The sequence below is a fragment of the Lepidochelys kempii genome, chromosome 18 (genome assembly GCF_965140285.1).
Source record: "Lepidochelys kempii isolate rLepKem1 chromosome 18, rLepKem1.hap1, whole genome shotgun sequence".
NCBI lineage: Eukaryota > Metazoa > Chordata > Testudines > Cheloniidae > Lepidochelys > Lepidochelys kempii.
Window position 1 is genome coordinate 14,889,959 of NC_136397.1, and position 24,382 is coordinate 14,914,340.

General features: G+C 41.6%; 1 protein-coding gene across 3 annotated transcripts in view; it reads left to right on the plus strand.

Annotated features, from left to right (window-relative positions):
• Window positions 1-236: 236 nt before the first annotated feature.
• The window catches only part of RERE (arginine-glutamic acid dipeptide repeats), a 402,629-nt gene continuing 378,483 nt past the window's right edge, over window positions 237-24,382 (plus strand). For all 3 annotated transcript variants that reach the window (XM_073316831.2, XM_073316829.2, XM_073316839.2), the window contains exon 1: window positions 237-518. The gene's annotated coding sequence lies outside the window, so the exon portion shown is untranslated. The remainder of the gene's footprint in view (window positions 519-24,382) is intronic.

A 24,382-nucleotide genomic window follows, 5' to 3' on the forward strand; every position in this document is an offset into this window, starting at 1 on the left:
CTTTCTTTTAAATCACTTCCATCCATTCCCCTGATTGGTCCCAGCCTCCTGCCGGGTCATGGGGTCCTGGGCCTGATCCAATCAGGAGGCCGGATACTGGCGTGTGGGTCCGGCCTGGCTGGGTGCCGATTCGGTGTGTGAGCAGGAAGGAGGAGGCAGAGCCCGGCTGCCCCCCCCGTCCCCCGCTGCCCCCCCCCCCAGACGCTCGCGGAGCCTCCCCCCGCGCACCCACCCCGCTGGCTGGGGCCCTTCAGTCGCCGCCTCCTGCCGCCGCCGCCCATTGTCCGCCCAGCCCTCCGCGGCCATGCCCCTGGGCTCCTGCTGCTGAAGGACCCGAGCCCCCCCCGCGCCCCCCCCGCGGCCGCTTTCTATCTCCCCCCCCCGCCGTGCCCGCGCTGAGCCCCGGCTCCGTAGCCCCCCCATCCCGCCTCCTCTCCTTCCTTCTCCCCCCACTTCTGCCCAGAGCCTGCCTGGCAGCCCAGAAACACCCGCTGATGGTGTAGCGCCCCAGGGGGAAGGTAAGTCCCTAACTTGCCTGCTGCTGCTCCCCCCCCTTGTTGGGTGTTGGGGGGTTAATAGGTGGGGCAGAGAGAGGGGTGTGTGTGGGGGGGGGTTGATGGAGAAGGCGGCTTCTTTTGAATAGACCGGGTGCATTTGTGAGGTTGTTTGTATCGCTGTGTGTGTGTGTGGGGGGATCCAGGGTTTCGTTTTGTTCTGTTTTTTCGTTTATTTATCTGCATGTAATTAAGGGGTCAGGTGAGGCCTCTCTAACTTGTCTGCTGCTTCTTTCTCCCCTTGAGCGTTTGGGTGAACTTGTGAGATTTGATGATTGTTGCGTGAAGCGGGATTGGGGGCTTGATGTAGGAGGCCACTGTGAACCTCTTGCAGGAGTGGGGTGGTAGGAGGAGAAGCAGGGGAGTTAGTGTGCCTGCAATTTAAGGGACGGTAAAGTGTCCAACTTGCCTGGTTCCTTTCTCCCTCCTCCTGCTCGATCAGTGCCTGGCTGGATTGTTGTTTTTGCTGCCAGTTGCTGGGGCTGTATGAGTTAGAGAAGGGGGAAAAAAGGATGCTTCAACCTGTGAACATCTTGAAAGCATGTCAGAGGTTTGGCTGGGAGTGTGGGGAGGGAGAGAGTTCTATTTAACCTGAATGTAGCATCGAAAGGTAAAGTGTCTGACTAGATTACTTCCTCCTCGCAGCTCTTGTTTGAGGAGAGTCTGTCTGAATTATATTTGTTGCCACTAAATGTCTTGGCTCCATTAGTCTGATGAGGGTTGTTGGAGGAGGGAACCTTCCAGGTGTGGGGAAGTTGGAAGTGTTTAAAAAAAAAAACCAACGCATTTTTATAAATTAAAGGTTTCAGAGTAACAGCCGTGTTAGTCTGTATTCGCAAAAAGAAAAGGAGTACTTGTGGCACCTTAGAGACTAACCAATTTATTTGAGCATGAGCTTTCGTGAGCTACAAAGTGAGCTGTAGCTCACGAAAGCTCATGCTCAAATAAATTGGTTAGTCTCTAAGGTGCCACAAGTACTCCTTTTCTTTTTATAAATTAAAGAGTCTCTTTGGATGGGCTATCACCAGCAGGAGAGTGAATTTGTGTGGGGGGGTGGAGGGTGAGAAAACGTGGATCTGTGCTGGAAATGGCCCAACCTGATGATCACTTTAGATAAGCTATTACCAGCAGGACAGTGGGGTGGGAGGAGGTATTGTTTCATATTCTCTGTGTGTATATAAAGTCTGCTGCAGTTTCCACGGTATGCATCCGATGAAGTGAGCTGTAGCTCACGAAAGCTCATGCTCAAATAAATTGGTTAGTCTCGAAGGTGCCACAAGTACTCCTTTTCTTTTTGCTTTTCATGTGTCTTTGGGGACTATAACAAATGCAAGTGGGTTTAGTTGTAACATTTTTAGTTGCGTGGGAAGTATTTTTTTTCTCTTTAGAAAGAGAGAGACACAAACCTAAACAGAAAAGCAGTGTGGGAGGTAGACAGCATTACAGGTTTCATTTCTGGGACTGGCTGTTCAAGAAGTTGCTGGGAAGAAAACAATGTGATTCATTGTTGAAGTGTCTCTTTCCTCAGATTTATTTTTGTACACTGGTTGCAGTTATTTTTGATTAACTGACTTCTTACACTGACTCTTTTCTTGGAAACTGTAAAGTTCTTAGAAATTAGAGGCTCACAAGATTTTATGTACTCATTGGACTACCTTCTGAGTTCAGATTTGCCACAGTGAAATTATTTTGGGTTTACATCAGTGTAAATGAGATCAGAATCTGGTTCTTTGATATTAGTGTTACATTTGACTAGGAACACTTTGTTTTGAAAGAAACATGAAATGGCAGATTCAAATAATAGATTTTTTTTTAAATTTTATAAAGGAAATATATTTACTCAGAGGGAAAATGTGGTAGGTTGTAAAATACAGACATGTTACACGTCTCTCAGATATGCTACATGTTCAGTTTAATGTGTAATATGCTGGAGCTTTCTCAGTTTTAATGTTGCAAGAAACGTTTTTATGTTTTGTGTACACAACTTCCTTTCAGAGGCAGGCAACCCAGGGTGGTGGGGAAGAGGAGAAGGGAAAATGGATTTGTGTAAAAAATAAATAAAAACATCAGTGGGTAAATATTGCATGCCTTGGCTTTGCTCCCTGTGTTTGCCCTGTAAATTACAAACTGGGGTTGATTTTAATGGCCAGGCTTGGGTGGATAGCAGCTTTACAGATCTGTTGTTGTTAGTTGGTGAGGACTGGAGGGAAGAAAGGGAGGTAGAGACACACACACAATGCCCAGCCTGGGAGCTCATTGTTCTTTCTCATACACTCTCCCATATTTGGGACTATACTTGCACACAAACACAGCCTCTTGTTTCCTTCTTTTCTTTTGAGCAGTGGAGGATCAGGACAGCATTTTCTACCCGGTTCCTCCCCCCCACCTCCTGGATGGCCTTTCTGTAACCTTGCAAAGGCGAAAGAGTAAATCGGAAACTAAAGGACATCAAAACGTTCAGCCTCTTCTTCCCTCCTCCCCTTCCCAGGGCTGGCTTCTGCTGCTGTTTCTTTTTTTGTTTGTTCGTGACTGTGTAAAGATGGTATAGTGCACTTTACATTCCCAGCCTATGGGCTACTTCCTTTCACCCTCTTCTCCCTCCCTTCTACCTTAGAAAAATTTTCCAGGGCAAGATGCTTTTTTCCCTCTGGATTTGTTTTATTTGTGATTAAGATTTTTCTTTTGTGCAGGGGTGGGGGTGGAGAGAGTAGAAGAGATTGCTATTGAGTGAGAATATTTTGGTGTTAAAGACCATGTTTAAGGTTAATACAGTGAAGGGGATAGAAGCGAGTGAGGATGCTGTGATATTTAAAGGTGATCTACGGGCTGACAAATGTTTTACATTATATTTCCTCTCTCTATTCTAAACTGGATTTGTGTAGCTTGTTGAATGTCTTTTTATTTTACAATGGCATTTGTAAATGGATTAGTTACAGGTGTGGTCTGAGGCTGCCAAAGTAGGGCAGGGTTTGCCACTTAGCAACTTCAGATTGGGGGTGGTAAATCCTCAAATGACTCACCAGTGCCTTCCAATGTCTGATGGCTTTGTGGTGTGCAGAAGTTGGAAGGGAAGGAGTGATCACAATATATTGGATCCTGTGAGAAGACATTTGAGGGTATGCAGGCACTCCTGTCATACGTTTATGGAGTACAAGGGTAAATAGTGTCATGGTTAGAGCAGGGAACTAGAGTCAAGACTCCCACATAATGTTTTTGACTTTGGCACTGACCTGCTGTGTGTAACCTTGGCCAAATCACTTTCCCCCTCAGTGCCTGTTTTCTCAGCGCCTGTTTTCTCAGCTTTGTAAAATATGGTGGCTGCATCTGGACGGAGAATTTTCAGGGACATTTCCCATGTTGTTTTATCACAAGTGCAACTCCAGCATCTGTAACAACAGGGGGAACACTAGTGTAGACCAGCCACAGGGACATTTATTGTTGCCTTATCTAACTCAGCTCAAAGCATGTCTACATGACATAATAGAAAAACTGCCAATGGCTTTCTAATGCTTCAGCACTTTCTATATGGAGCTTTGCTGGTGTTAGAGTAATAGAGGGAGACTTCTCTGACCTTCTTAATGCACGCAAGGCCTTTGAGATCCCTGGCTGAAAGATAAAAGTGTGAAGCATTACTATTCTGTAAGCTGAAATGGTGACTGCAGCTAGGAGAGGCAAACCTGCCTTAGGCACCAATCCTGTAATTGGATTTATTCATCTCGACCCCTTTGCACCGAAGCGGAGTTCCACTGGCTTCACTGGGGTTCTGCACAGGTGCAGAAATGTGTCCCCACAGATCTGATTGCAGGATGGGGGCTGTTTGGTCCTTTTTCTGGAGCAAAGGGTGGGGGGAGGGGGAAGGTTTTCTAAATGCTGCATTACAGGATAAAACGTGATTCTTAATGATTTTTCCTGATTTCAGTTCTGCTCAATAACTGTAAATGCCATGTTCCTTGCTACGTCAGCATTAGCTGTAGTATTAATAGTTGTATTAATCATCAGTGTGTGTAAACTTCGCATCCTGGGCCCAAAATGCATTTGTCCATCCTTGCGATACAGGGGGGTGTGCAGATTGAGAGGTAACTTTAATAATTTAATAAATAAATGGTTTCAGAGTAACAGCCGTGTTAGTCTGTATTCGCAAAAAGAAAAGGAGGACTTGTGGCACCTTAGAGACTAACCAATTTATTAGAGCATAAGCTTTCGTGAGCTACAGCATCTGATGAAGTGAGCTGTAGCTCACAAAAGCTTATGCTCTAATAAATTGGTTAGTCTCTAAGGTGCCACAAGTACTCCTTTTCTTTTTAATAAATAAATAAATACTTGCCTTGGGCAATTGGGCAAGTAGAATTTTGCAAGATTGCCTTATTGGCTGCCTAATGGCACAGCAGAACCTGTGTTAACCTATTAACAGCTCAGCTGATAAGATAAGTTTGCCTAGGGGTGGCTTTGAATTCATAGACTTCATCTTTAAAGGACACTGAGCTTCGGTAACACACACTTAAATTTTATCTGTGATGTTAGCATATAAATACAGTACTCAAAAAAAAAAAAAAAAATTCAACCATCAGATTTTCAGCAGAGAAAAAGTACTTGGTGGGTAGGCTTAGATCCTGCAATGACAGCTATGTGGGAAGACACCTGCACCTACACAAATCTCCACTGGATGTGCGGGGTCTTAATCATTATAAGATCCCCTTATTTTAAATCAACCAAACTCTTGATTTGATTTCTGTATATTAACTTCTCTTGTATTACAGTATGAAACCTGTTCATTATTATCTTGTCACGATAATTTTAAATTGAAACCCAATTCTCCTTATGTGCTTCTAATAGTACAGTAGATTATTAAAACCAAAATATTTTTTTAAAGTAAGTATATGTAAAATGAGTAAAATATTTATCCTTGAGCGTAATTAACCATTGGAGCAGCTTATCAAGGATTGTGGCAGATTGTCCATTACGGGAAACTTTAAATCTAGTTTGGATGTCTTTCTAAAAGATATGCTTTAGCTCAAGCACAACTGTTGGACTGGAAGCAATAATTTATTCAAGGTAGTCCCATGGTCTCTCTTATGCAGGAGGTTAGCTTGGATAGCCTTAAAACCTATTAATTGTTTTTCATCTGTTATGCTATTCATTTGGTGCATTTTTCTTAGTTTGGACAATAGACTGACGAACTTCTTAAAAATTTTTGCTTTCTGGTTCAGCTGTACAAGCATGGAGCAGTTGTCTGGGTTGCAGAGGGAAATGTTTAAGTCCAAACAAATGATGTCCTTAAAATATTTAAAGGACAACAAATGAGTGCTTCTGTTCATACTTGATTTTGTACATAGTCTTAAATCTAAACGTTGAGTTTAAACTGCTTGATAAGTATCCCTTTTAAAATAACAAAATAAAGTAGGCTTTCTTTAAAGAGGGGAAAATACGATGGAAATAATGCTACTTCCCAACATCATAGGATTCTTAAGTGTTGGAAGAAAAAACAGAACAGGATTCTGTTGTTCACATCAAATACTACTTGTTTGATATTTGTTTTGTTTGTTCAGTTCAGCTTGAAATGAGGTTTACAGTCCAATAATGATGTCTGTCCAATGGAATAATTGGAAACTAGCTGCCAGGATGGCATCACTAATAACGGTTGAGGAGTAGTTTTGGTTAGGAGGTTTTGGGGAAGATGAATATGAGGATGTTGCTAATACGTTGGTAGGAAATAAAATAAGCCCCTTTTTGGAGGGGAAGATGTGTGGAGCAGGAACCACAATGAAGAATTTTGCTTCTTATATTGGTTTGCCAGCAGCATTTTAAGCAAGCTTTTATAATGCTGGTAGTTATGTCCAACTTTTCCCTTCAAAGAGGCTGATGTATAAGCAAGGGAGAAAACACAAGAGTACTGGGACAATTTCTTCTGCATTAGAAACATGTTGAAGGGATTGCAGACAACTGAGTAAAAGACAAGCTAAAATATTAGTTGAAAGATCCCATTTCAGCTGAATGTCTAAATATAACTATTTAGTTAATTGAATACACAGAGTAGTAGGTTGACAAAGAGAAAAGTAAAGCTATAGTCTTAGCTTAGGTGGTGACTTGCATCAGTTTTTCCTCTGTTTAAAATGGGGATAACAATGCCCTCCTTTATGAAACTCTTTGAAATGTCTGCTTGAAATGTGCCATATAGCAACTGTTGGTGGCTTTGTCAATCTTTCAGCATGCTGACGTTATACTTCTCTTGAAAGTGAAACTCTTAAAATGTAGTATAACGTGAGTGCTGCCTGCATTTGGTAAGCACGTCTATCAAGATTGCTTTAAAATCACTTTTGGATGTGGGTAATCTAAAAATAATTACTAGAAATTTAATGGGAGCAGCAGGTATCCTACTAAATGGTTAGTTTTCTATGCCTGTTGACTTAAAGCTTGAAGTAAGCGGGGGAAAAAAAATCTCAGATTTTATAGTGAAAAAGCACGGAAGTAACCTGGGTATGAACCTCACTTTATATTTTAATTTTATTTTTTGTTAACAGTACATCGGCATACAAAATGTCCAGAGGTTCTGTTGTCCTATTTATCACAATGGTATTGAGATTAGAATGTCACAAATCAAATTTTGGCCTATTATAGAGTATACAACTCCTGCTGAATATTCAAAGTGCTTAGTTCCTCAGGCTGTATTAAATGAATACTGTCAACTTGAAATCCAGTCAGTTTAAAAACAGTGCAGTTGAAAGGAATTTCAGGTATTACACCTGACCCTGAGTTTCCTACCAATTGTTTTTGACAGTCATAGTTTCCTATTTTTTTTTTTTATAAATATGTTTTTTCTTTCCCCTGTTGGGTGTGTTTTTACCCAGTGAACAAGAGAAACTGCTTAACTAAGGCCTGGTTTACACTACAAACTTAGGTGGACATAAACTGTGTTAAATCGATCTAATAATATATGTGTCTACACTACCGAGTCCCTTCTGCTGACCGAAGTGGCCTGTAAAGTTGACTTCTGTAATCCACCTCCGTGAGAGGCATAGCACTTGATTTGACATCCACTGGTCAACATGGGGATAGCATAGACACTGCAATGTCATGAATTGGCCTCCCCAAGGTGTCCCACGATGCTCCACTGTGACTGCTCAGGAGAGCATTTTCAACTCCACTGCACGTCAGCCAGGTACCCAGGAAACAGCCACTCTTCTGGGAACTTCTGAATTTTCATTTCCTGTTTGATCAGCATGGAGAGCTCGCCAACACAGCTGATCATGGAGACTCAAGGCCGCAAACGTGCTCCAGCATGGAATATACAGGAGGTGATGTGTGGGGAGGAGAGTCTGTGTAGGCTGAGTTCCAATCCTGCAGAAGAAACACTGATATCTATGCCAAGATTGCATGGGGCATGAGGGAGAAGGGGTACACCAGGGACAGGCAGCAGTGCTGTGTGAAAATAAAGGAGATTCAGCAAGTATACCAGAAGACAAGGGAGGCAAACAGGCGTTCTGGTTCTGCCCCACAGACATGCCGCTTTTATGAGGAGCTGCATGCAATTCTCAGCGGTGACCCCACCGCAACCCCGAAAGGCTCCCTGGAGACCTCCCAGGAGCCCCGGATGACCTCGAGTAACAACAAGGAGGACATTGTTGACGAGGAAGAGGAGGTGGAGAAGACTGTGAGGTAGGCAAATGGAGGGTCCATTCTCCGTGACGGCCAAGAATTGTTTTTAACCCTGGAGCACATCCCTTCATAGGACCGCTGGCAGTGGAGCGTGATGCTGGAGAAGGCACCCCTAGTGAGTACACACTTCCAATAAAAAAAAACAAACAAACCACTGTCGGGGTTACATGCTATTATTTTTTTATGTTTAATCTGAACAGAAAAGTAGGTGTTGGTGGCCACTCCAGCTGTGCAGAGGGTGCTCTCCGAAAACGATTGTTTATGTGCATGGGTATGGCCCGGGAATCTTCCATAGAAATCTTGAGGAAGCTTTAATGGAGGTACTCTGCAATCCTTTGCAGAAGGTTTCTGGGAAGGGCTGCCTTATTTCATCCACCACGGTAGACACTTTCTTGTGCCACTCCAGTATTAACTCTGCTGGCATCATTGCAACACCAGGACCAGGTCTGTACCCAGACGCTTGCAGCATCTCCCTTGCCACCTCTGTTACCCTAAGGAGAGTTATGTCACGTAGGAGAAATGGGGGAAGTTTTGAATGCAAGCCCTTAAACCACAAACAATTCAACAACTAATCCGTCCCCTGTTTGGTGAAATCTTGGTCACACAACCATGCTTTCCCAAATTGCCGTGGTTGTAGTTGGAAGGGATCACTGTGTATTGCAGGCAGCACTGGGGAAAAAAGTGGGGTGTGTGGTGGCTTCCTGTTTGTCTCCCCTCCCCCCAACCTGGTGCTGCTTTTGTAAAAAGCAAACCTTTTGGGAGGCTTTACACTGGTTCCTGTCCTCCAGCACTATCCAGGTTGCTAGGGAAAAGGGGGCTTTTCTTAAGTTCCAACCTGTGGTCCCAAGGATGTCTTTAAAAAAGCAGCAGCACAAGGCCTCTCGCCCATGCCTCATGGCCGTACTCACCACGGCTGGAGCAGCAAACTGACTCTTGCAATAGCCAGTGGTTGTGATTACGTTGTGGCTTGCAGTGAAGAGTATTAAGGGATGTTTTTTTATTAAAAAACAAAAACACCTTGCGCCAGAAACCACCGTCAATGCTACCCTTGTGCTTTGCATTCCTTGCAGCTGAGTCCATCGGCGCATCCTTCACATCGGGACAGAGACTTTCCCAGATTAGAAGGTGGAAAAAGAAGACTCGGGAGGACACATTAAATGAGTTAAAGCACATCTCCGAGAGTGACAAGACTGAGCTTAGACCATGGAGGATTACACTGTCCGAGAACTTGGACATGGAGGATAGGAGAGCATGCAGAGAACAAGTGCGTGCCATGCAGGAAGAGATGCTGTGGATTATGAATGAGCAGTCAGACATGTTGAGGCATCCGGTTGAGGTTCAAGAAAGGCTGTTGGATGCTGGAGTCCCTCTGCAGCCTGTGCTGAACCTGCTGCCATCATTGCCCAGTTCTACATCCTCCTCCCTCAAACATCATATGAGGTGGGGTGGATGGGAGTTTGGTATCCCTTTGCCCTCAACACCAGGGGAGGGTACAAGGACCAGAAGGCGCCCATTCCCACAACTTTGATTGTTGTTGCAATGCAGCTCTAAGCAAGCTTTCCTTGTTTCTGCCCCGACAGTGTTATCAGCCCTTTTGCCCCAGGTTATCTTATTTTTCTTTGCTGTCTCTGTGTGTGTGTGTGCGCATAATAAAACTTAACTGATTGAGGAGAAAAGGCTCTTTATTCATTCACCGTTCATTCACTGTGGTTGTTGGAGGAGGAGTTTATGGGGGAGAAAATGCAATGGAGGGACAGTTTGGTAAGGAACAACACAGATAAGTGTCACATTAGTCTGGCTCATTGCTGAAACTGGTTTTCAAAGCCTCACAGAGACGCAGAGCCCCTTGATGTGCTCTTCTTCTTGGCCTGGTGTCTGGCTCCTCAAAATTGGCTGACAGGCGATCCGCCTTAACCCCCCACCGTGGCGGAAACTTTTCTCCCTTTGTTTCACAGATATTATGGAGCACACAGCAGGCAGCAATAACAACAGGAATATTGCTTTCACTGAGGCTTTGTCTACAGTGGAAACTGAATGACAAAGTCATTCAGAGGTGTGAAAAAAAAACCCACCACCCCCCAATGACAAAAATTTTGCTGATGAAAAGCACCAGGGTGAACAGTGCTTTGTTGGCAGGAAAGCTCTTCTGCGGACAAAGCTACTGCTGCTTGTTGGGGGTAGAAGTTTTTTGTCAGTGGGAGAGCTCTCTCTTCTGCCAACTGACAGAGGCTACACTGTGCATCTTTTAGTGGCGTGATAAAAGGTGCGTAGTATAGATATAGTGTAAGATCTAACCTAGTAAGCAAACAACACCAGCGACCTTTTAACCATAAAAAGGCACATTCCACCACCATTCTGCACTTGTGCAACCTATAGTTGAACTGGTCCTTACTGCTGTCTAGGCTGCCTGTGTACAGCTTCATGAGTACTGGGAGCAAAGGGTAGGCTGGGTCTCCCAGGATTGCGATTGGCATGTCAACATCAGCAATGCTTATTTTGCAGTCTGGAAAGAAAATCCCTGCTTGCAGCTTTCTGAGCAGACCAGTGTTCCTAAAGATGTGTGCGTCATGCACCTTTCCTGACTATCCCATGTTGATGTCGGTGAAACGGTCTTTGTGATCCACCAGTGCTTGCAACACCATTGAGAAGTATCTCTTTCAGTTCATGTACTCTTTGGCATGGTTATCTGGTGCCAACAGAGGGATATGCATTCCATCTATCACCCCACCGTAGTTAGGGAACCCCATCGCCACAAAACCATCCACTATGTCCTGCACATTGTCCAGAGTCACTACCCTTCTTAGCAGAAGTCTGTTGGTGGCACTGCAAACTTGGATCACAACAAATCCCATGGTAGATTTACCCACTCCAAATTGATGCTCCACTGACCAGTAGCAGTCTGGCATTGCAAGCTTCCACAGAGCTATCACCACTTGTACAACTGAGCGGGGTCCATACTTGTGCCGCGTGGGCAACCCAGGCTTGCGAAAAAGGCTTTGTTTGTTTGCTGTTGATTTCAGGGAGGGAGGGAGGTAGGTAAGTGCATTATGGGAGGCTAACACCATGTTCCCATAAGGCACTGCAAGCCCAACCCAACATTCCACTAGTGCTGTGGGATAGCTACCCACAGTGTAGTGCTCCATGCATCGATGCAAGCCCTGCTAGTGAGGATGCACTCCTATACAATGAGCATAGTGTGGACATGCAAGATCGACTTGCTTATATCACAGGCTTAATGTCGACTTACATGAAGTTGACTTAACTTTGTAGTGTAGACATGGCCTAAGGCTCTGATCCTGCAGTTAGATCCAAGTGGGTGGCTCCTGGCAGCTGTATGGACCCCCAATTTAATGTCAGGTGGCATTCATGTGGCAATGAGGGTCTCGTTTTACGTTCAGGGCCTGACTGACTATACTGTGGGAGCCATGAAACTGACTATATACAAAGTGCTGTCAAGTGCAGAAAGTAAACAAACTGAAAAGTTCTACCTCTTGTTACTTACTTGTATACTGCTGCTAAGTGTTCCCTGTAAAAAAGTAAGCAAAAGCCTTCAAACAGAAATGATTAAAATTAATTGACATTGTTCCCTCAAATAGTTTGGCCTGTCTTCAAGGCATTATTTTCCTTTCTCTGTATCAAACTTGATTTACGTATAAGGAGGTCAGAATCAAGGTTAAATTGTTCAGATAAGTTGAATGTTGATTAAATGTCTTAATTTTGAATTTGATCCCAAAGCACCTTGTAGTCTTGCCATTGAAAGTGATATATCTTGCTTATGCAGACATTAAATATTAAGCCTACAATCAGACTTGCGTTGGTGAACTGCTGCGTGGTGCCCCATTGAGTTAACTGGGGTTTCAGAAGAGCCTTGTAGGTGTTACTTGTATGCCCTGGTTGTAGAATCAGAATCTGCCTTCCCCATTACTGTCAGAACTCACATACATCTGTATATCTCTGCCTCGTTTGAAACCATAAATGCAGGATATAGGTCAACACATTCTATAGTTTTGTCTGCCCTAGTATCTTAAAAAAAAACCAAAAAAACCCCCCCAAAACCTTCCATTGTTACACTTTTACTTGTGGGAGCATTAGAGTAGCCAGACTCCTAATGTTTTAACCTCCATGTTGTCTAGACCTGTTCTGAGCTGCTGCTTTAGACAAAATGGTGGTTAAAACAGGCGGTCCATCTACTCTAGTGTGTGTGTCTGATGAAAGGGTGCTGTCTCTTGACAGCATTAGTGCTTCCAGTATGGCTACCATTAGCAGAGCTGGTCCTGTGGTAATGCAATGGTGGGGCGATGGTAAGAAATATACCACCTTAGACAAGGCATATGGTCTAGTAAAACACTTACGCATGTCCTTAACTTCAAGCATATGGGTAGTCCCATTGTGTAGTACTTAAATGCTTTGTTGCATCAGGGTCAAAGCAGCATGGCTTAGTGGACTGAGCACAGTGCTGGGAGCCAGAACTTGAGTATAGAGCCCTACTCTTTCGCTATCTTGCTTTCTAAACTTGGGCAAGGCACAGCAAATCTGTTCCCCAGTATCCACATCTTTAAAATAGGGCTGGTACTAATCAGTATTAAAGTGAGGATGAGGCAGAGGCTTGATCATTATTGTACAGAATATTAAAGATATAAATCATTTATATGAGTGTTTAAGGATTATTATTTTTTAAAAGTACATATGTGATTCAGCCTGGTAACACTGGGACCGACAAGGGTCCGGGATACATGGTACTGATGCCAGAATGTCTTGTCTCCCTTTTCTCTGATATAGGAGTTTTTATCCATTCACATATGTTAATATGAAAAACGGTTTAACTCTAAAAGAGGAAAGTGACGGTGCTTCAGAGACTTCAAGTGCTTTAAGGGCTGTATTTCTCCAAGGAATTACTCCCAGTAAAAATTCATGGTGGCTGAACATGACAGAGTCTGCAGATTTGCTTCTAATTCATAAAGAACATTTGGTATGTGAGCCCCACAGCATGTTTGCTTTAGGGCCAGAGTATAGAATTCCACATCAAACAAATAAAGCTGTAGGGGGATGCTCTCTCTAACTACAAAATGGTATTACACCATTTGGAGTGCAGAAAACTTTAGGATCAAAGGAGGTCTTTCCCCTCTTCAGCTAGCTTTTGTTCTCCATCATATTTTTACCTTTTAATTGTCAACTTTTCTTCATACATACTAATTATTCCTTCTGCTCCTTGGCAGCTTTTTCTCCAAATGTTAACTAATCTCTCTCCAATTAAATTCCACCTATGTTCTCCCTAGTAATCTTTTTTTTGCTTAAGTTCATGCCCACTTGGTTTTATATTTATACACCTTGTAGCAGCTATCCTCCCTTTTCTATCAAGATTGCATATATCTTATTGTGATATCATTTAAAAAGTGAACTGCAGAATTTAGTGTAGCATTATTCACACACTTTTGTGGTGAATACACAGCCTAATTAGTGAAGGTATTACCAGATAAAAAGCTTCACCTTATTCTTAATTCATTTTATGTTCTTTGAAAGTCCACTGGCTTGTCTAGATTAAGAAAAGATGACCTGGAATACATAATTTTAGGATGTCACATGCCTGAAAACTCATAATTTGCATGAGACTTGTGATGTCTGCTACTGTCCAAGAATGAGGCGTCTTTAATAATAGTAAATGCCATGTTTTTATCTAGCAAGACTAGTGTTTCTCTCCCCCGCCCCGGCCCGTTTACTTTGAACTGTAATCTTGATGATACAGTATTTTGCCGTGTTTCTTGAAGGTCATGTAAGTTATTCATTGTTTTAGACCTTATGACATAAAAAACTAGTACAGTGTTATGTGGTTATACCAAACTAGCTGTGAGCCCTTTGGAAATTAGAGAGACCAAATGGGTGAGGTAATATTTTTTTATTGAACCAACTTCTGTTGATACAAGAGAGAAGCTTTTGAGCTACACAAAGCTCTTCCTCAGGTCTGGGAAAGGCAAAGCTAAATACAGGATTGAACAGATAGTTTAGCATAAGTAAAAAGAAAAGGAGTACTTGTGGCACCTTAGAGACTAACCAATTTATTTGAGCATGAGCTTTCGTGAGCTACAGCTCACTTCATCAGATGTTTACCGTGGAAACTGCAGCAGACTTTAAAGAAAGTCTGCTGCAGTTTCCACGGTAAACATCTGATGAAGTGAGCTGTAGCTCACGAAAGCTCATGCTCAAATAAATTGGTTAGTCTCTAAGGTGCCACAAGTACTCCTTTTCTTTTTGCGAATACAGACTAACACGGCTGTTCCTCTGAAACTTAGCATAAGTAGTTAGCACCGCATACAACCCTTTCAAAATGGCAGTTTTGGAAAGCACCTGGATCTTTGAATTGTGTAGAACTGCAGTAATCTCTTTTTTCAATTGCGTGTGGAGGAAATACCATCCCAGGAACTTGTATCTTTCTCCACTTCGATAATTAAATTTGCAGAAGTCTCCTAAACTTTATTTCTGAACTTCTAGTACCTCTTCTATGAATTTCTGAGATTTTTTTTAACTGAGTTTGCTTTCCTGTTGAGTTTTCCTGTACCCTTTTTGTGAATTACTTTAACCTTTTTATTTCTGATTTGTCTGCTTTTGTTTAATTTCAAATATGTTCCTGTTGGATTTGCCATACCAGAATCTATATCAGTTGGGCTCCCAGTTGGACATATTTATACATTTAAACTTCCTTTTGTTATATACTACACTTTCTGTGATTAAAATTGTTCTGTGGAAAATGGCTATCATGCAGATTCCTTACTTTGTTTTCTTTAGTCACAAAATTAATATTTCAAATAAATCCTTTATTTTTAATGCCAAACCCTGGTCGTATTAATGTTAATGGGATTGTGTTTTTGCTTTTCAGCCTTGTTTACTTGAAGATGTAAATGTTGAATGCGGATTCTGAGTTAGATTATAATATATTTTATATAATTATTTATTTTTACACTTCATTTGCCATAGTTTATGCTCCTTTCCATTTTCCTCAGCAGGATTAGGATTATTAGCCTGGATGGGCATGGACGGTATCCCTAGCCTCTATTTGCCAGAAGCTGGGAATGATCACTTGGTGATTACCTGTTCTGTTCATTCCCTCTGAAGCACCTGTCATGGGCCACTGATGGAAGACAGGATACTGGACTAGATGGACCTCTGGTCTGACCCACTATGACTGTTCTTATGTAGAGAGAGATGGAGTTGTACATAATCAGTGAGCTTAGACAAGGCATGTGGAATTTGCTTGTTTATGTGCATTGTGTGCACTTGCTTGTTTTTTAGACAGTTTGTTCTTGTTCTTGCATTCTGGCCAGACTATGTTAGAAACTGGTTTAGTAGGAACTGAATTTAAGACTTTAAAATATGATTTCTCAATGCACTGTGTAGTCCCGTGGGAACTGGAAGAAGCTTGCAATTTTACAGGGTTCTGGAGGTAGGGTTTTGGTAGAAGAGGCATATACTTGTCATGCAGGAAGTGCACTCTGTGCCTGTCTGTAAATTTAAGCACTGTTTCTTAATTCTATTTGAAATCCATTGAAGATGGTTCCTTGTGTGGAGGGAGGTTGTGTTTCTGTTGCATGGTCTCCACTAAAAATGCTACGGCAGCACCGTTGGAGCACTTCAGTGTGAACATTACCTACGCTGATGGGAGGGGTTTTCCCGTCGCCGTAGGTAGTTTACCTCCCCGAGAGGTGGTAGCTAGGTCACCCTAGTGTTGTCTACACTGGAGATTAGGTCAGTTTAACTATGCCATTCAGGGTGTGGATTTTTCACGTCCCTGAGAAAAGTAGTTAAGCGAACTCAATTTTCTAGTGTAGACCAGGACTTAGTCTGCCAGCTCACACACAAACTTGCATTCACATGGGCTGCCAGTCATCAGATGGTACAATCATGGTCACTGTTGATCTAGCCCATATAGGAATATGCAATTTAGGCTGAGTTTTCCAAAGGAGCCTTGGAGTTATGCACTTAAATACCATAAAAGATAATGGGAAATGGTTGCCTAAGTCCCTTAGGTTCCTTTAAAAATCACAATCTTAGAAATGAATGCTTTGTAGTTAGTTACCAATCCCTTACATGATTCAGTCCCTCCTTTTTCCTTGTATATTACATTTTAATTTCTTTAATTCCCTCTCTCCCCCCCCTCCCTATTTCTTTGCAACCATTTTTTCCCTGTCATATTGGGATTTGTTTTTCCACAGGTATTTGTTGTACTCATCCCTTTCATTTAAATTAAAGTGTCCCTTCCTAATTTCTTTGACGTATCTTTTTTGATACTGTTCCTTTTCCTGTCTGATATTTTTTCTGCTTTGCTGTAAAGTTTTGTGTTGCTTTGATTTGTAGTTTTCATTTCAATGTCTTTTCTGTGCTTTTAAATTCAATATTTCGTTCATTCAGCTCTTTGAGGTAGAGTACTGGAGTCTAGGTCAACAGGTTCTGCACAGCATGAGTGCACAGAATGCCACCAGGCTTAAAATTTAGCAGCTTGAATGCAGGACTTCCCTCTTACCTGCAGAGGTCTCCATTTCTGGTGATCTGATTGAGCCTCATCCCTTGGTGACTGCTGAAATGTTTTTGTTCAAACCCCATACAAGCCTCAGAGTGCAATCCCTATCATTTACATTTTTCCTATGCTCTATTCTCCCCTCTCTCGCTGTGGGTAGGATTGAATTCCGTTATATCTTGGTTGTACCTTTATTCTGCCTCTCTTACTTTGGTATGCTTAGGCTCCTAGAAAATGAAGCAACCTGTCAGACAAGTTCGCTAAAAGTTATCATTCCTGTTGGGGCACAACCCTTCTTGCATCCCCCTCTGCCCACTTTAATCCGCTTGTACAAACATGAGTTCTCTTGCAGTGGACACCTAGGGTTGATCCAAAATCCACTGAATCTCTCTGTTTTCGTTTTCCTTGCAGTAGTATGGTGTGGCAAATTGTGTGTTGTGAACATTAGTCTTTCTTGAAGAGCTCAGTCAACATTATGTGTGTGAGAGTGTACGTATATCTCTTGAATGTAATTTTACAGTAGGTACTCAGATATTTAATTGCTTGTTTAATCATAGTATTTTTGCTTTTAACTGCTTATTCTTCATGCACCAGATTCCTTACAGTTGGAACAAACAAAACCCTGGGAGGGAAGTAATAGGAATGAATAGTTCATGTAAAGACAGCTGAGAAGTCAACATACGTGCCCTTCTCTTTTACTGTGTACAGTCAACATCATGTATAATCCATTTAAACTCACCTAGCCGCTTGAGAAATCTGCACAAAACTTTAACCTCAAATATAACGGGATAAATTATTTGTAACTGAGGAAGCATAACATGAAAAAGGTATCCAGGAGAATGACTAAATTAAGCCCAGCAATAGTTTACATGCCTTACTATTCCTTTGATTGTATCACAACTGATGTAAAGCCAGCCATAGGAGGAACTGGTCCTTGGTCTTGGAAGCCTTCAGTTTTCTCCTGTCATGTTTCTGTGGTGTGTGTGGGTTTTTTTTGCCCTTTTTTGTGGTAATCTCTGTACACTTGGGAATTTCTACTGTATCTTCATAGTCATGAATGAGTAGGTGCTCATGTCTTCTCAGGCACCATATATGCTGTATATATCCTCTGTGTTTAGGAAGTTGATCTGTAAATATCAATTTCAGGGATAAAGAACTGCTGTATTTTGTAACAACTCCAGCACCAGAAAAATATGTTGGATTACACTCACCAAATCTGGGTAGGTTTTTTTATTGCTGGGATTGAGGGCACAGAGAAAGGGAGACAGCTATAAGAACAGTACCCAAGTTGAGATGTTCCATACCTTATCCTTTTGAGCATTTTTCTGTGTATCATGATTGGAGCACTTTGCCCACAGATTTTCAGTTTTCAGAACAATATTGTTTCCTGTAAAAGTCCATGTGGCATCTCTTCCACATCCCTTAAAGAGATTGCTTGCTCTCATCTGCTTCTTCACACCCCTCTATCGACTGTTCTTAAATTGTGCAGCTATTTGCCCATCTTTCAGAAATAACACATTGGTTGCCAGTCATTCATAATGTGGACTCTCTCTTTCTCTCTCATAACCTCAAAAAAAAAAAAAAGTCTTGGGTTTCAAAAGATGGTGGAGGCTACAAATGTTAAAGTTTGAAAGTACTTGCAGAGCACCACAAGCTGTTGTTATGACTGCTATATAGTGACTTATGATTGCCCATGAATTTAGACCTTTGATACAGCTGCCATCAAGGTGGGCTTCAAGTGTTGTCCGTGCTGCTCAGTATAATGATTCCTTTAAAATGACCGGTATCAAAACAGACCGCTGCTTCTTTGAAGCTTCTGCAGTGTTCAGTCTTGTTTAAAGCATTTCAGAGTTGAGTAAGAATACTTGGTGGGAAAAGGGCACTAAAAAGACTATGGCATCTTGGGGAGTTACCTGGTAATTGAACACCTCAAAAGAATTAAAGAGCTGGGAGCCTGACCCATCGTTAACGTAGCTACGATACAATACCTAGAATATATAGTTTTGAAAGCTGCCATCAGATGGGACACCTTGCATGGTTTTTTGCAGTTTTAATGTTTTCTTCTTCCCGAAAACATTGCAACCATCTTTATTGCTCAGCTGTTTGGACAGATATTGGTGGAGTCATCCTTGCCTATTAGTAGTAGGTATGTATATACTGATCGACATCTGGTGCTTGTTGAAGATCTGTATAGACACCTTAGTGAACATATCTAAACATAACCATATGCTGTTTTGCACTTGGAAGTCACTGGGAGAAAAAAATTGCACATAGTTATGTGCATATACAATGGCAATACTGTAACATCAGTTTATAGAACATAATTTGTTAGAGCTCTGAAGAAAAGGCATGGAAGCATTTGTTTTACTTCAGGCTCAGTGCCTTCTGCAGTAATGTGTGATGGTGATATAGGGAAGATAAATGGCTCTTGAAAATGCACATTGGAGGTACTAGATAGTATTTCTAGATATTATGAGTATCTGGTTTCCTGTATGAGGGGCAGGATCAATTTTGTTCTCGTGCACACGCAGGGGCAGTTTAAGGTCTCTGAGGCAACTAAGACAGGTAGCTGGTGGACAGTGTCCGCTCTGATTTGGAAGGAAGGTCAAGTATTTGGCAGTGGGAGAGACATTCATCTTTAGAAGTTGTGTGTCTGGCTGTTGGGGGTGAATAAAGTTTTGGTAGATATGGGCCCTATATAGTCATCCACATGTCTTTTTGAGTGTCCGTCAAGAAGAATGCTGCACTTGACAGTCTGGATTTAGAAACCTGTTGTGTTATGAAAAGTTAACTTTGGCTAAGTACACAAAGTTTCCTTTCAGTTCCTGCTTTTTCATCTTTATATGAAACTGTTTGCCTGGTCTCCACTGGTGGTGATAAACTCAGATTCCAGAATTTCTTTGCTCAAAGTTTCAGTGAAAACTTCATCTTTTTATCAGGATCCAGTCAAGCTAACGTTCATATTTTTGTAAAGTCTCTCTACTTGCTGGTTGGTTTTCTTTTATCTCAAGAATTTTGAATCTGAAATCTCTTTCCTTGCTGAATATATAGGTATAAACTTACTTCAGGGCATTTGATCACTTCAGTGTTCATGAAAGAATTCCCCCATCCAATATTGGAATTGTTTACTAATCTGCTTATTTTGGGTGGTTGTGATGTATGCATCACCACATCAGATGGACAGAAAGACATTTTACTTCACCTAGAAGTACTTGGGATGGTTGTTTTACGGCAACTGAGGATTTCATAGTTGTAAATGGGTGTTGAACTTGGCTTCTTCTGCTTCAAGAGCCCATGTCTGTATCACTGTAGCTAAAGGAGAATCTCCTGTACCTTTGGCAGTATTGGGGCTTATGGCACACAATTGCTGACATGCTCGTCAGTAAATGGCAGAGGTGACACACATGAACCAAAATAGCATATACTGTACACCATTGCACCATGCATTGTGAGACTTGTGAGAAGCGTCAGGTGTTGGCCGCTGCCAGAGAAGCAGGATAACAGACTAGATCTTGAAAGGCATATCTTCATTTGTACTGTGTATTGTAAGACAGCTCACTTGGGTGGGTGTGTGTGGTGGGGGGAGGCAGGTTGACACAAGAAATCTTTTGAACTATTCAAAATAGTACTTATCTGTAGCCATGTGTGTTGGAGGTGTGACAAGGTATGATCCCTGACCGAATAGCTGTCCTAGCTACAGTTCAGTTTTACTAGCAAAGCTAAAGCTTTTACCAGTGTAGCTTGTTTTGTTCAGGGGGGTTGGAAGGCTGGAATAGGCTAAACTGGCAAATTACCAGTAAAAGCTGTGTCCACTCTAGGAGAGCTTTGCTGGTATAGTATGTCATATAGCTATATTGGTACACTATACTGGCAAAGTGCTCTTAGTGTAGACTTGGCTGTAGCTGTATGACCATAATTACTCAGGGCTTTTTCTGTACCTTGGGTATCCCTTCCTTCCTCAGAATCCTCCTTGTTATATGTTTGAAGCATGTGATAGCTTGATATATGATCAGTCAAATATGCTGTGTTTTCCCCATTTTATCCTTGTTTTTTAAAGAATGAAAGTGCAAGAACAAGAATAAAGAAAAGGAGTACTTGTGGCACCTTAGAGACTAACCAATTTATTTGAGCATAAGCTTTCGTGAGCTACAGCTCACTCTGATGAAGTGAGCTGTAGCTCACGAAAGCCAGCTGTAGCTCACGAAAGCTTATGCTCAAATAAATTGGTTAGTCTCTAAGGTGCCACAAGTACTCCTTTTCTTTTTGCGAATACAGACTAACACAGCTGTTACTCTGAAACCTGTCAAAAAGAACAAGCCTTTTCTAAAGCTGTTTGGAAAGCGTACTCAAGTTTGTGGTATATAATGGTGTGTTGGGAGGTTGGTGTATAGACGGGCATTGGGGGAGAGGTAGGGGGAGACACCCCCCCTGACTGACACAACACCCCCATGTAGATTTGGATCTATATTGGTGGTTATGTTGACAGAAGAGGCATGTGTGATCCCTTTCCTCATCTGAGAACCTTTTCTGTTCTCACATGGAAAGAACTATTACCCTTTTTTTACATAAGACAAGAAGGGCCCACTATTCTGCCTTCCAACAGTGGTCAATGCCAGATGCTTCGGAGGGAATGAACAGAACAAGTGATCCATCTCCTATTGTTCAGTCCCAGCATCTGCCAGAGGCTTAGGGACACCCAAAGCATGGGCTTGCAACCCTGACCATCTTGGCTAGTAGCCAGTGATGGACCTATCCACTTCTTTTTCTAAATCTCAACAATATTGTTTCTCTTGCTCTTTTTACATAAAATAATGTGTATTCAAAAAGGGACATGTTTACCTCATTGAAAGCCAGTTTAAAATCCTTCTAGTTTGGTTAGAACACTTATTGTTATAAACAGTTTCACCACTTGTGAAATAAAAAGAAAACTCTTGAGTTTTCCATAGGGCCTTAAATGACTGACTGGTGCAAAGCAGCCCAGCTGAATTCAGGAGACATGGATTTCAAAGTTAGACCTTGTCTAAACACAGTTTTTGGGCCAGTATAATTTATTTCTGTTAATAGGGTTACTTTTTTAATAAAATGCAATAACTGTATACCAATTCAACCTCCTCCACTCTCTCATTGTGGATGTGGTTACAAAGACAAAACTTTACCGTATATGAGTTTGTTTTTTCACTTTGTGTATGGAAATGGCTATACCAATATAAAGTCTCACTTCCAATGTAACTGCATCCACACTAGAGTGTTATACCAGTATCGATAAAACAATACAACTTGTATGTAGATATGCCCTTAGGTTTAAAAGCCCTAGTAGAAACTACTGATGTCACTGGCCACTGATTATAAGGCTTCCTTGATGGGGGCGGGGAGGTGTTGGGAGCAGATGGTTCAGGAGTATACATAATGTATTTGTGTGTGTCTGGGTTTTTATTTTTAAATCTGCTCCCCATGATATAGTCCAGTAATTGGGACCTAGCAGCTCATGGGAGGTGGAATATACTGAGGAAAAGCCCCTGGATAGCTTCTGTCAAGGTTCCTCCCCCACTCTGAACTCTAGGGTACAGATGTGGGGACCTGCATGAAAAACCTCCTAAACTTATCTTTACCAGCTTAGGTCAAAACTTCCCCAAGGTACAAAATATTCCACCTGTTGTCTTTGGACTGGCCGCTACCACCACCAAACTAATACTGGTTACTGGGGAAGAGCTGTTTGGACGCGTCCTTCCCCCAAAAATACTTCCCAAAACCTTGCACCCCACTTCCTGGACAAGGTTAGGTAAAAAGCCTCACCAATTTGCCTAGGTGACTACAGACCCAAACCCTTGGATCTGAGAACAATGAAAAAGCATTCAGTTTCTTACAAGAAGACTTTTAATAAAAATAGAAGTAAATAGAAATGAAGAAATCCCCCCTGTAAAATCAGGATGGTAGATATCTTACAGGGTAATTAGATTCAAAAACATAGAGAACCCCTCTAGGCAAAACCTTAAGTTACAAAAAAGATACACAGACAGAAATAGTTATTCTATTCAGCACAATTCTTTTCTCAGCCATTTAAAGAAATCATAATCTAACACATGCCTAGCTAGATTACTTACTAAAAGTTCTAAGACTCCATTCCTGGTCTATCCCCGACAAAGACCAGCATATAGACAGACACACAGACCCTTTGTTTCTCTCCCTCCTCCCAGCTTTTGAAAGTATCTTGTCTCCTCATTGGTCATTTTGGTCAGGTGCCAGCGAGGTTACCTTTAGCTTCTTAACCCTTTACAGGTGAGAGGAGCTTTCCCCTGGCCAGGAGGGATTTCAAAGAGGTTTACCCTTCCCCTTATATTTATGACAGCTTCAAATGCAAGCCCCGTATTCCTGCTGTCCAAATGAGTCATGTTTGCAGTGGGTTCTGTACTTTATGGTTGGTTAAATATTTTATTCATGTACCTTAACTGTTTAGTGTTGTCACTGTGCAGGCCTAACCCAGTCACTGATTGGTGACAATGCTTCTGTATTTATTTTTCAATTAGAACAGCTTTTACAGCCTATGGAATGGCCATGACAAGGAAACTGTTTTTCCTTTCGCTGGAGGTTTTTTTGCATTTTTGAAACATTTCTAAGTTTCTGTTTTGAAAATAAGTGTGGAGGGAGTATTGAATGGGCAGTAGATGATTTTTTTAAAGCTCTTTTTTGTTCAGTTTTCGTATTTGATGACTGTTCTAGAGGGTTTTGGAGAGCCTTAAGTATCTAAAGAAAAAAAAACTTGGGTTAAAAGGAACATTTGTGCTTCTACTCTGCCTTGCAATTTATTCTTTTTTAGTGTAAAAGGTTCACAGCTTTGATGATAAGTCTGGAAAAGTTTAAATGATTATATGAGGAGTGTTTAAAAATAGAAAATGCTGCTTTTTTTGCATCCAGTGAATTAGGGTTCTTAGCTTACAAACAAACTGGTGATTTTATATATGACAACCAAGTGGTACGTCTTCTACATTTTTGGGAAGGAAAAATGCTTTCTTGTGTCTAATCTCATGGTAGCCTGTAACAGTGAGCTGTTTTGTACTGGATTGCCTTTTAAATAGAGGAATGCACAACTCTGTATAAACATTTCAGTTAATATAAATAGGGTCTGATGCTTAACCAAGGCAAATTATAATTTGTGGAAACTAATTTTTCTGTGTGAAATAGTCTGTTGGATGCTTCTTCAGCTCATTACTGTGCACTCCAATTTGCCAGATTAACAAAGCCATTAATAATAGGAGCTCTCACTTTTTTTAGCATGAAAGAACTGGTAAGCACACAGCTATATATAGTACTGTATTTTAATTAACCTTGTACTGGGTTTATCCTGTATTACCAGTTACGTCCTAGAAAATTATGTTCATAAAAGGTTCATCAGTGGTTAAATTGAAGAGAATAAAGTTATGTTGGCATGTTAGTTAAATATTTGTTGCACACACAGTAAAGGGCCGCGCTATTAATTTGCTAGTAATTGCATGAGACTAAAATGCAAGATCCAAGAATGGGACAGGGTCTCTATGACAAGAACAAGCAGGTCTTTCTAATGATTCGTCTTTCTAATGTGGAGTAGGGTTAGATTAAGTGGTGGTAAATTTTAAAAACAAGCTGTAGTATAATGGTAACTGTCAGTGGTTTCTGTTGACTTAGGCCTTACCTT